Source organism: Rhinopithecus bieti, unplaced genomic scaffold (genome assembly GCF_001698545.2).
Source record: "Rhinopithecus bieti isolate Rb0 unplaced genomic scaffold, ASM169854v2 scaffold_5260, whole genome shotgun sequence".
Taxonomy (NCBI): domain Eukaryota; kingdom Metazoa; phylum Chordata; class Mammalia; order Primates; family Cercopithecidae; genus Rhinopithecus; species Rhinopithecus bieti.
The window spans coordinates 65,959-74,392 of NW_016805896.1; positions in this window are offsets into that span (position 1 = coordinate 65,959).

An 8,434-nucleotide genomic window follows, 5' to 3' on the forward strand; every position below is an offset into this window, starting at 1 on the left:
AAAAAAAAAAAAAAAAAGAGAGAGAGAGAGACAGGGTCTCACTATGTTACTCAGGCTTGTGTGGAACTCCTGGGCTCACGTGATCCACATATATCGGCCTCCCAAGAGCTGAGATTACAGGCGTGAAGCACCATGCCCGGCACACTTCTTGATCAAGTATAAATTTCTGGAGCAGAGTGTATGTGTACTTCTCTTCCCCGGAGGCATCTCTGGACAGCTGATCCAGAGTCCTGCCAAGCTCAGGTCCTGCCACTATTTTCTTTCCTTAGCTCCTCCTCTTTGTTCAGATCTCAGGCTTCCCCTCTGGTCTCATTTTCCGTCAAGGTTCAGTATCAAACACCTCTCCTTTGTAAAATGTAGTTATCACCAGGCGAGGTGGCTCAGGCCTGTAATCTCAGCACTTTGGGAGGCCAAAGTGGGTGGATCACCTGAGGTGGGGAGTTGGAGGCCAGTCTGATCAACATGGAGAAACCCCGTCTCTACTAAAAATACAAAAATAGCCAGGCATGGTGGTGTATGCCTGTAATCCCAGCTACTTGGGAGGCTGAGGCAGGAAAATTGCTTGAACCTTGGATGCGGAGGTTGCGGTGAGTCAGGATTGTGCCACTGCACTCCAGCCTGGACAACAAGAGTGAAACTCCATTGCAAAAAAAAAAAAAGAGTTATCTTACCAGGCACAGTGGCTCACGCTTGTAATACTAGTGCTTTGGGAAGCAGAGCTGGGAGGATCGCTTGAGCGCAAGGAATTCAAGACCAGCTCTGGGCAACAGAGTGAGACCCCGTTTCTACCAAAAAAAAAATTTTTTTAATGGTTGAGTTTGATTCCTGGTGTTCCCTTATTAACTGTGTGGCCTTGGGGGAGCTATTTAACCCCTCCTGGCCTTAGTCTGTCCTTTGTAAGCAAGCATAGTGGTTAAATAAAGGAAGATCAAGTCCATAAACAGCCTGATGGGGACCTCAGGGCCTCGTATCAGGGCTCTAATCCTCCCACCACCCCTCCAACTCTATACACAAACCATCCCTCACTGCTACATCCTGGAAGGTAATTCCACACTCGCCATCAGACCAGCATTTCTGGGAATGTTCCCAGACAGATATCAGTCACCTCATTTTCTGACTCTTTAGGACAGGGTGGGCTCTGGGCTTACCTTTTTTTAGTAAGCATTACGGTGACTTAGGACAAAACTAATAAATAAATCAGAAACAGTAATAAATAAATGGCATGCATTTTAAAATAACCTTATGCCGCAGGCGCGGTAGGTCATGCCTGCAATCCCAGCACTTTGGGAGGTCGAGGTGGGCGGATCACGAGGTCAGGAGATTGAGACCATACTGGCCAACATGGTGAAACCCTGTCTCTACTAAAAATACAAAAATTAGCTGGGTGTGGTAGCACGCGCCTGTAGTCCCAGCTACTGGGGAGGCTGAGGCAGGAGAATCACTTGAACCCGGGAGGTGGAGGTTACAGTGAGTCAAGATAGCCCCATTGCACTCCAGCCTGGGCGACAGAGCAAGACTCTGTCTCAAAATAAATAAATAAATAAAATAAAAATACAAAAATTAGCCTGGCTGGTGGAGAGTGCCTGTCATCCCAGCTACTCGGAAGGCGCAGGCAGGAGAATCGCTTAAACCCAGGAGGCAGAGGTTGCAGTTAGCCGAGATCACCCCAGTGTACTCCAACCTGGGTTGCACAGCGTGATTGCGTCTCAAAAAAATGAATAAAAATAAAAACATAAAATAACCTGATGCCGAGTTTGGGTTCCCTTGTGAAGTGCAAGCTCCCTGTAGGCACAGAGCAGGTCCTCAGTAGGCCACGGGCTTCACTACACTCCAGCCTCCAGCACCCACAGAGCGTCACCTCCCAACTTACCTGGAGCAGGGGGAGCTCTGCGGTGGTCCTTTATCCGTGCAAGCGGCCACACACTACGTGCTAACTAAACACACACGGAAAGTGCAGCTGTGAGGACTCCACCCAGCTAAGACCAGCTTCCCCCTGGAAGTGGGAGGGGTAGGGGCAAGAGAGGGTGGGGGAGGCTTCCTCCCTGTAGGCACTTAAGTGTCTTTGGCCTTGATCTGAGAACTTTGGAGTCTTTTTTGTAATAACTGAATAGGGCAGGTTTGCATTTGCTCATGCAAATAACCAGAGCCCGCCTTATTTAGATGAGTGAAAAGGAACAGAGAAGTTGAGAAAGACCAAAGGAGATTTCAACCCAGAGCCTGCAACTGGGCTACCTGCTGAAAGATATTCCTTACAGAAGATTAACAGCGAGGATGTCGGCCAGGCAGGGTGACTTGCGCCTGTAATCCCAGCACTCTGGGAGGCAGAGGCGGGTGGATCACTTGAGCTCAAGAGTTCGAGACCAGCCTGGGCAACATGGTGAAGCCCCATCTCTACAAAAAGTACAAAAAGTAGCCGCAGGTGGTGGGGCAGGCACCTGTAGTCCCAGCTACTTGGGGGTGCTGAGGTGGGATGGTTGCTTGAGCCTGGGAGGTTGAGACTGCAGCAAGCCAAGATCGGGTCACTTCACTCCAGCCTGGGTCTCGAAAAAGAGTGAGAGTACTCACATAAAGCATGCACTGGCCCGCAGGTGCACCCTTATTGTATAAGGAAATGTTTGCAAAGTAACCAAAGTCTTTTCTTTTGCCAGACTATCTTTCCCAGACAGAGTCTGGCTCTGTCACCCAAGCTGGAGTGCAGTGGCAGTAAAGGAGGAGACCAACCCTCATAGCGTCTTATGCCCAATTTCTGCCTCCAAAGAAAGAAGTAAAAACTGAAAGGCAGAAATGAAATCCACAGGCAGACAGCCCGGCGCCGCACCCTGGGCCTGGTAGTTGAAGATCGACCCCTGATCTAATCGGTTATCTATAGATTACAGACATTGTATAGAAAAGCACTGTGAAAATTCCTATCCTGTTTTGGTCCGATCTAATTACCGGTGCATGCAGCCCGCAGTCACATACCTCCTGCTTGCTCAATCAGTCACGACCCTCTCACGCACACCCCTTAGAGTTGTGAGCACTTAAAAGGGATAGGAATTACTCACTCAGGGATCTCGGCTCTTGAGACAGGAGTCTTGCCGACACTCCCAGCCGAATAAAACGCTTCCTTCTTTAACTCGGCGTCTGAGGGGTTTTGTCTGCGACTTGTCCTGCTACTATAGCAGGATCTCAGCTCACTGCAACCTCTGCCTCCTGGGTTCAAGTGATTCTCCTGCTTCAGCCTCCAGAATACATGGGATTACAGGCATGAGTCACCACACCCAGCTAATTTTTGTATTTTTGGTAGAAACAGGCTTTCACCATGTTGGCCAGGTTGGTCTCGAACTCCTGACCTCAAGTGATCCACCTGTCTTAGCCTCCCCAAGTGCTGGGATTACAGGTTATAAAGTTATATTTGTCTACTACATATAAAAGGTAATTCTTATTTTGTGGGGGCGGGACAGTCTTGCTGGTCACTCAGGCTGGAGTCCAGTGGTCACAGTTCACTGTGTCCTCAACTTTCCAGGCTCAAGCGATCCTCTCACCTCTGCCTCCAGAGTAGCTGGGACTACAAGCACATATAGGATTTTAAAAAGTAATTCTAGAGTGATTTTTACCTGGGCACAGTGGCTTATGCCTTTTATCCCAGTTCTTTGGGAAGCAGAGGGGGGAGGATCCCTTTAGACTGCAGTGAAGTGTGATCACAGCACTGCACTCCAGCCTGGGTGACAGCGCAAGACTCTGTCTCTAAAACAAACTAAAGTGATTTTTTTTTTTTTTTTGAGACGGAGCCTTGCTCGGTCGCCCAGGCTGGAGTGCAGTGGCAGGATCTCAGCTCACTGCAAGCTCCGCCTCCCGGGTTTACGCCATTCTCCTGCCTCAGCCTCCGGAGTAGCTGGGACTACAGGCGCCCGCCACCTCACCCGGCTAGTTTTTTTTGTATTTTTTTTTAGTAGAGACGGGGTTTCACCGTGTTAGCCAGGATGGTCTCGATCTCCTGACCTCGTGATCCACCCGTCTCGGCCTCCCAAAGTGCTGGGATTACAGGCTTGAGCCACCGCGCCCGGCAAAAGTTATTTTTAAATTGGAGTATAGACAACAACACTGGGTAATGGCTGCATGGAGGTTCATTATCTATACTCTCTACTTTGTGGAAGTTTAAAAATGTTTATAATAATCTTAAAAGATTTAACAGAGAAACAAAAAGATTTTGTAGGCTAAAACATTGCATTGTGTTCAATATATATATTAAACATATCAATTTATGGCCAGGTGCAGTGGCTTACACCTGTAATCCCAGCAGTTTGGGCAGCCTCGGCGGGCAGATCACTTGAGGTCAGGGGTTTGAGACAAGCCTGGACAACATGGTGAAGCTCCATCTCTATGAAAAATACAAAAAATTAGCTGGGTGTGGCGGTGGGCACCTGTAATCCCAGCTATTCGGGAGTCTGAGGCAGGGAGAATTGCTTGAACCCAGGAGGTGGAGGCTGCAGTGAGCTGAGATGGTGCTACTGCACTCCAGCCTGGGTGACAGAGTGGGGCTCTGTCTCAAAAACAAAACAAAACAGAACAAAACAGGAATCTCGATTTCTCCTCAACCCTGAAGCCAGAAACCTGACCCTCTCCCAGTCTTGTCCACCTCAATCAATGGAACATGGAACCTTTGTTCACCTAGTATTTGAAGCAGAAAATCAACAAGACATCTCTGATTTCCCTCATACTCTTGCTCCCTACAAATCCACCATCAAGTCCTGGTGTCCTGCCCCACACTGTGTCCCTGAGCTCTGACACACCCTCCTTGAGGACACCTGGGAACCCTCACCTGGTTAGCTGACCCTGGCTGTCCTCCCTCATCCTCCACCCCTCAGAATCCAGTGCTGTCACCTGGGATGCTAATTTGGGGGCTGTGTTTGGCTTCATGTGTGTCCTGTGAAAGCAGAAGACAGATTGACGACACTGGCCATGGACAGATCTGCAAGGAACCATGAGTCCTAAGGGGACGGCAGAGAAAGAGTCATCTGTCCCAGAGACCAAAGAGAGCGAGGGGGCAGCTGTCAGGGGCCTGCAGCAGGGGCCCGCTCCTAGGGAATAGGGACAACTGTAAAGGGACTGATAAAAATGTGTGGGAGGCGGGGCGCCGTGGCTCCTACCTGTAATCCCAGCACTTTGGGAGGCTGAGACAGGTGGATCACGAGGTCAAGAGATCAAGACCATCCTGGCTAACAGGGTGAAACCCTGTCTCTACTAAAAAATGCAAAAAAACTAGCCAGGCAAGGTGGCGGGCGCCTGTAGTCCCAGCTACTCGGGAGGCTGAGGCAGGAGAATGGCGTGAACTCGGGAGGCGGAGCTTGCAGTGAGCCGAGATTCGGCCACTGCACTCCAGTCTGGGTGACAGAGCGAGACTCCGTCTCAAAAAAAAAAAATGCGTGGGAGCATTTCAGTGGAGTGCCTGGGCAAAGGCCAGAGTGACTCTAATGGGAGACAAGAGATAAACACTCATTATAATTTCTAAAGGTAATCAGCCCAGAGCCCGAAGTCAAAGTAAAAGAATAGATTATTTGGGTTAATTTACATTTCTGAGGTAAGTGATCCTTTCTCAATTCTGTCCCTCCCACCTATTAGCTGATTCCATTTGGTTTTGGCCCCACCCTACGATTATAAAGGAAATAATCAAAATACAGCAGTTTTTCTGCCAAAGGGGTTTTAATGCCAAAATGAGTGAGAATGTAGCAGGAGAGAGCCGCGACAAACCTCCCAGCACACCGAGTTGGTAGACAGGAAGAGGCTTATTCAGTGGAGCATTGGCAATCACTGCCTAAAATCCAGCTGCCCCAAGGACAAATTCCGCTTTAATTTGAGGCTCAAAACATTAAAATTCACATGAAAGGTCGTGATTGATTGAGCGGCAGGGTACGAAGGGCTGCAGCACCAGTGGTCAGAGTGAACAGAACAGGGCAGGAGTTTCACAATGTTCTTCTATACAATGTTTGGAATCTATGAATAACATCAGTTTCTAAGTTATGAGTTGATTTTTAACTACTGGGTTTAGGCCAGGCAAGCTCAGGCCTGGTTTCGGGCCTGGCGCCGGGCTGCCTGTCTTTGGTTTTACTTTCTTGTCTTTTCTTAAAGCAGGTACTGAGTATAAAACAATATAAAACAATATGAGAGGGTCTCTGTCTTTCCTCAAGAGTTCTGTCTTAAAAATGAAACTGAGTGGCCAGGCACGTGGCCAACGCCTGTAATCCCAGCACTTTGGGAGGCTGAGGCAGGCGGATCGCCTCAGGAGTTGGAGACCAACCTGGGCAACACGGCGAAACCCCATCTCTACTAAAAAGACAGAAAATTAGCCGGGCGTGGTAGTGCACGCCCATAATCCCAGCTACTTGGGAGGCTGAGACAGGAGAATCCCAGGAGGCGGAGGTTGCAGTGAGCCGAGATCATGCTACTGCAGTCCAGCCTGGGCGACAGAGCGAGACTCTGCCTCAAAAACAAACAAAAAGGTGAAACTGAATGTTTTCAATCCTCTAAACTATAATAGAATTTTAAAATATTTTAAATGTTTAATATTTTCTGGGAAAAGAACAGAGATGAAGACCATCAGAGGATTGTAGAGTGCTGTAGAACACTCTTCACATACTCCCCGAGTGCTCTCAGACACACCCTGGGGACTTACACTGCCTTTTATCTGTAGAGAGACCCAAGCCTATATCTCATCAATAGATTGCTAATATCTTTCCCGATTCTAAATTATTTCAGTCATGCTCTGCCATTTATTAGCTCCACAACCCTGAGCAAGTAATTTATAATCGCCTTGAATTTTATTTTTCTCACCTGTAATATGAGGACATGCGTGCATATATACTTGATCACAGTTACCCCCTGGCATTGCTTATTAGTATTAAGAAAAGAATACTTTAACCTGTAAATCTTGTTTGGAGCCTGAGTTAAACAAACTAACTCTAAAACACACAAATTTTGAGGCAGCCTGCAGAATTTGAAAGGAGAAAAGATATGTGATGATACTGAAATTACATTTAATTTTTAAAGAGTGATTATTATATTACTGTTACTTTTTTTTTAATTTGATATGGGGATCTCAATATATTGCCCAGGCTGGTCTTGAACTCCTGCCTCAAGTGATCCTCCTGTTACTGGAGTGGGTCTCGATCCATATCCCAAGAGAGGGTTCTTGGATCTCGTGCAAGAAAGAATTCAGGGTGAGTCCGTAAAGTAAAAGCAAGTTCATTGAGAAAGTAAAGGAATAAAAGAATGGCTACTCTATAGAGCACCCTAAGGGCTGCTGGTTGCCCATTTTTATGGTTATTTCTTGATAATATGCTAAACAAGGGGTGGATTATTCATGTCTCCCCTTTTTAAACCATATAGAATAACTTCCTGATGTTGCCATGGAATTTGTAAACTGTCACGGCACTAATGGGAGTGTAGCAGTGAGGATAACCAGAGGTCACTCTCATCGCCATCTCGGTTTTGGTGGGTTTTGGCCGGGTTATTTACTGCAAACTGCTTTATCAGGAAGGTCTTTATGGCCTGTATCTTGTGCCGACCTCCTATCTCATACAATGTCTTACAACGAGTAAGCATCTGGGAATGTAGTCCCGTAGATATCAGCCTTAGTTTACTCAGCCCCTACTCAAAATGGAGTTGCTCTGGTTCAGACACCTCTGACACTCCCACCTCAACCTCCCAAAGTGCTGGGATTACAGGCATGAGCCACCACATCTGGCCTATTACTGTTATTTTATTTTATTTCATTTTTTGAGACAGGGTCTCACTTTTGTCAAAAAGGCTGGATGTGGTGATGCAAACACTGTTCACTGCAGCCTCGACTTCCCAGGCTCAAGTGGTCCTCCCATTTCAGCCCCCAAAGCAGCTGGGACTACAGGCTATATTACCGTTATTTTAAAAAAGACTCTTTATCCTTTAGAGAGATATGCTGAAGTATCTTTGGATCAAATGACATGATGTCTTCAAATGATATGATTAACCATAAAAGAGTCTAAGTATAGGAGGTCAGGACCAGCAAGGGCAGATAAAACAAGATTGGCCACATGTATGTGACTGTTGAAAATGAGTGATTCAAAAGATCTTTGCTATTCTTTTTACTTGCACATATGATTGAAATTTCCTTTTATAAAATTGGGTTTAAGTACTTGGTTTTATAGACAGGACCTCGCTCTGTCACCCAGGCTGGAGTGCAGTGGTGCAATCATGACTTACTGCAGTCTCTATCTCCTGGGCTCAAGTGATCCTCCTGCCTCAGCCACTCGAGTAGCTGGGACTACAGGTGCACACCACCACACCAGGCGGTTTTTTTTTTTTTTTTTTTTCATTTTTTGTGGAGACAAGGGTCTCAGTATACTGCCCAGGCTGGTCTTGAAGTCCTGGTCTCAAGTGAACCTCCTGCCTCAGCCTCCCAATGCTCTGGGATTACAGG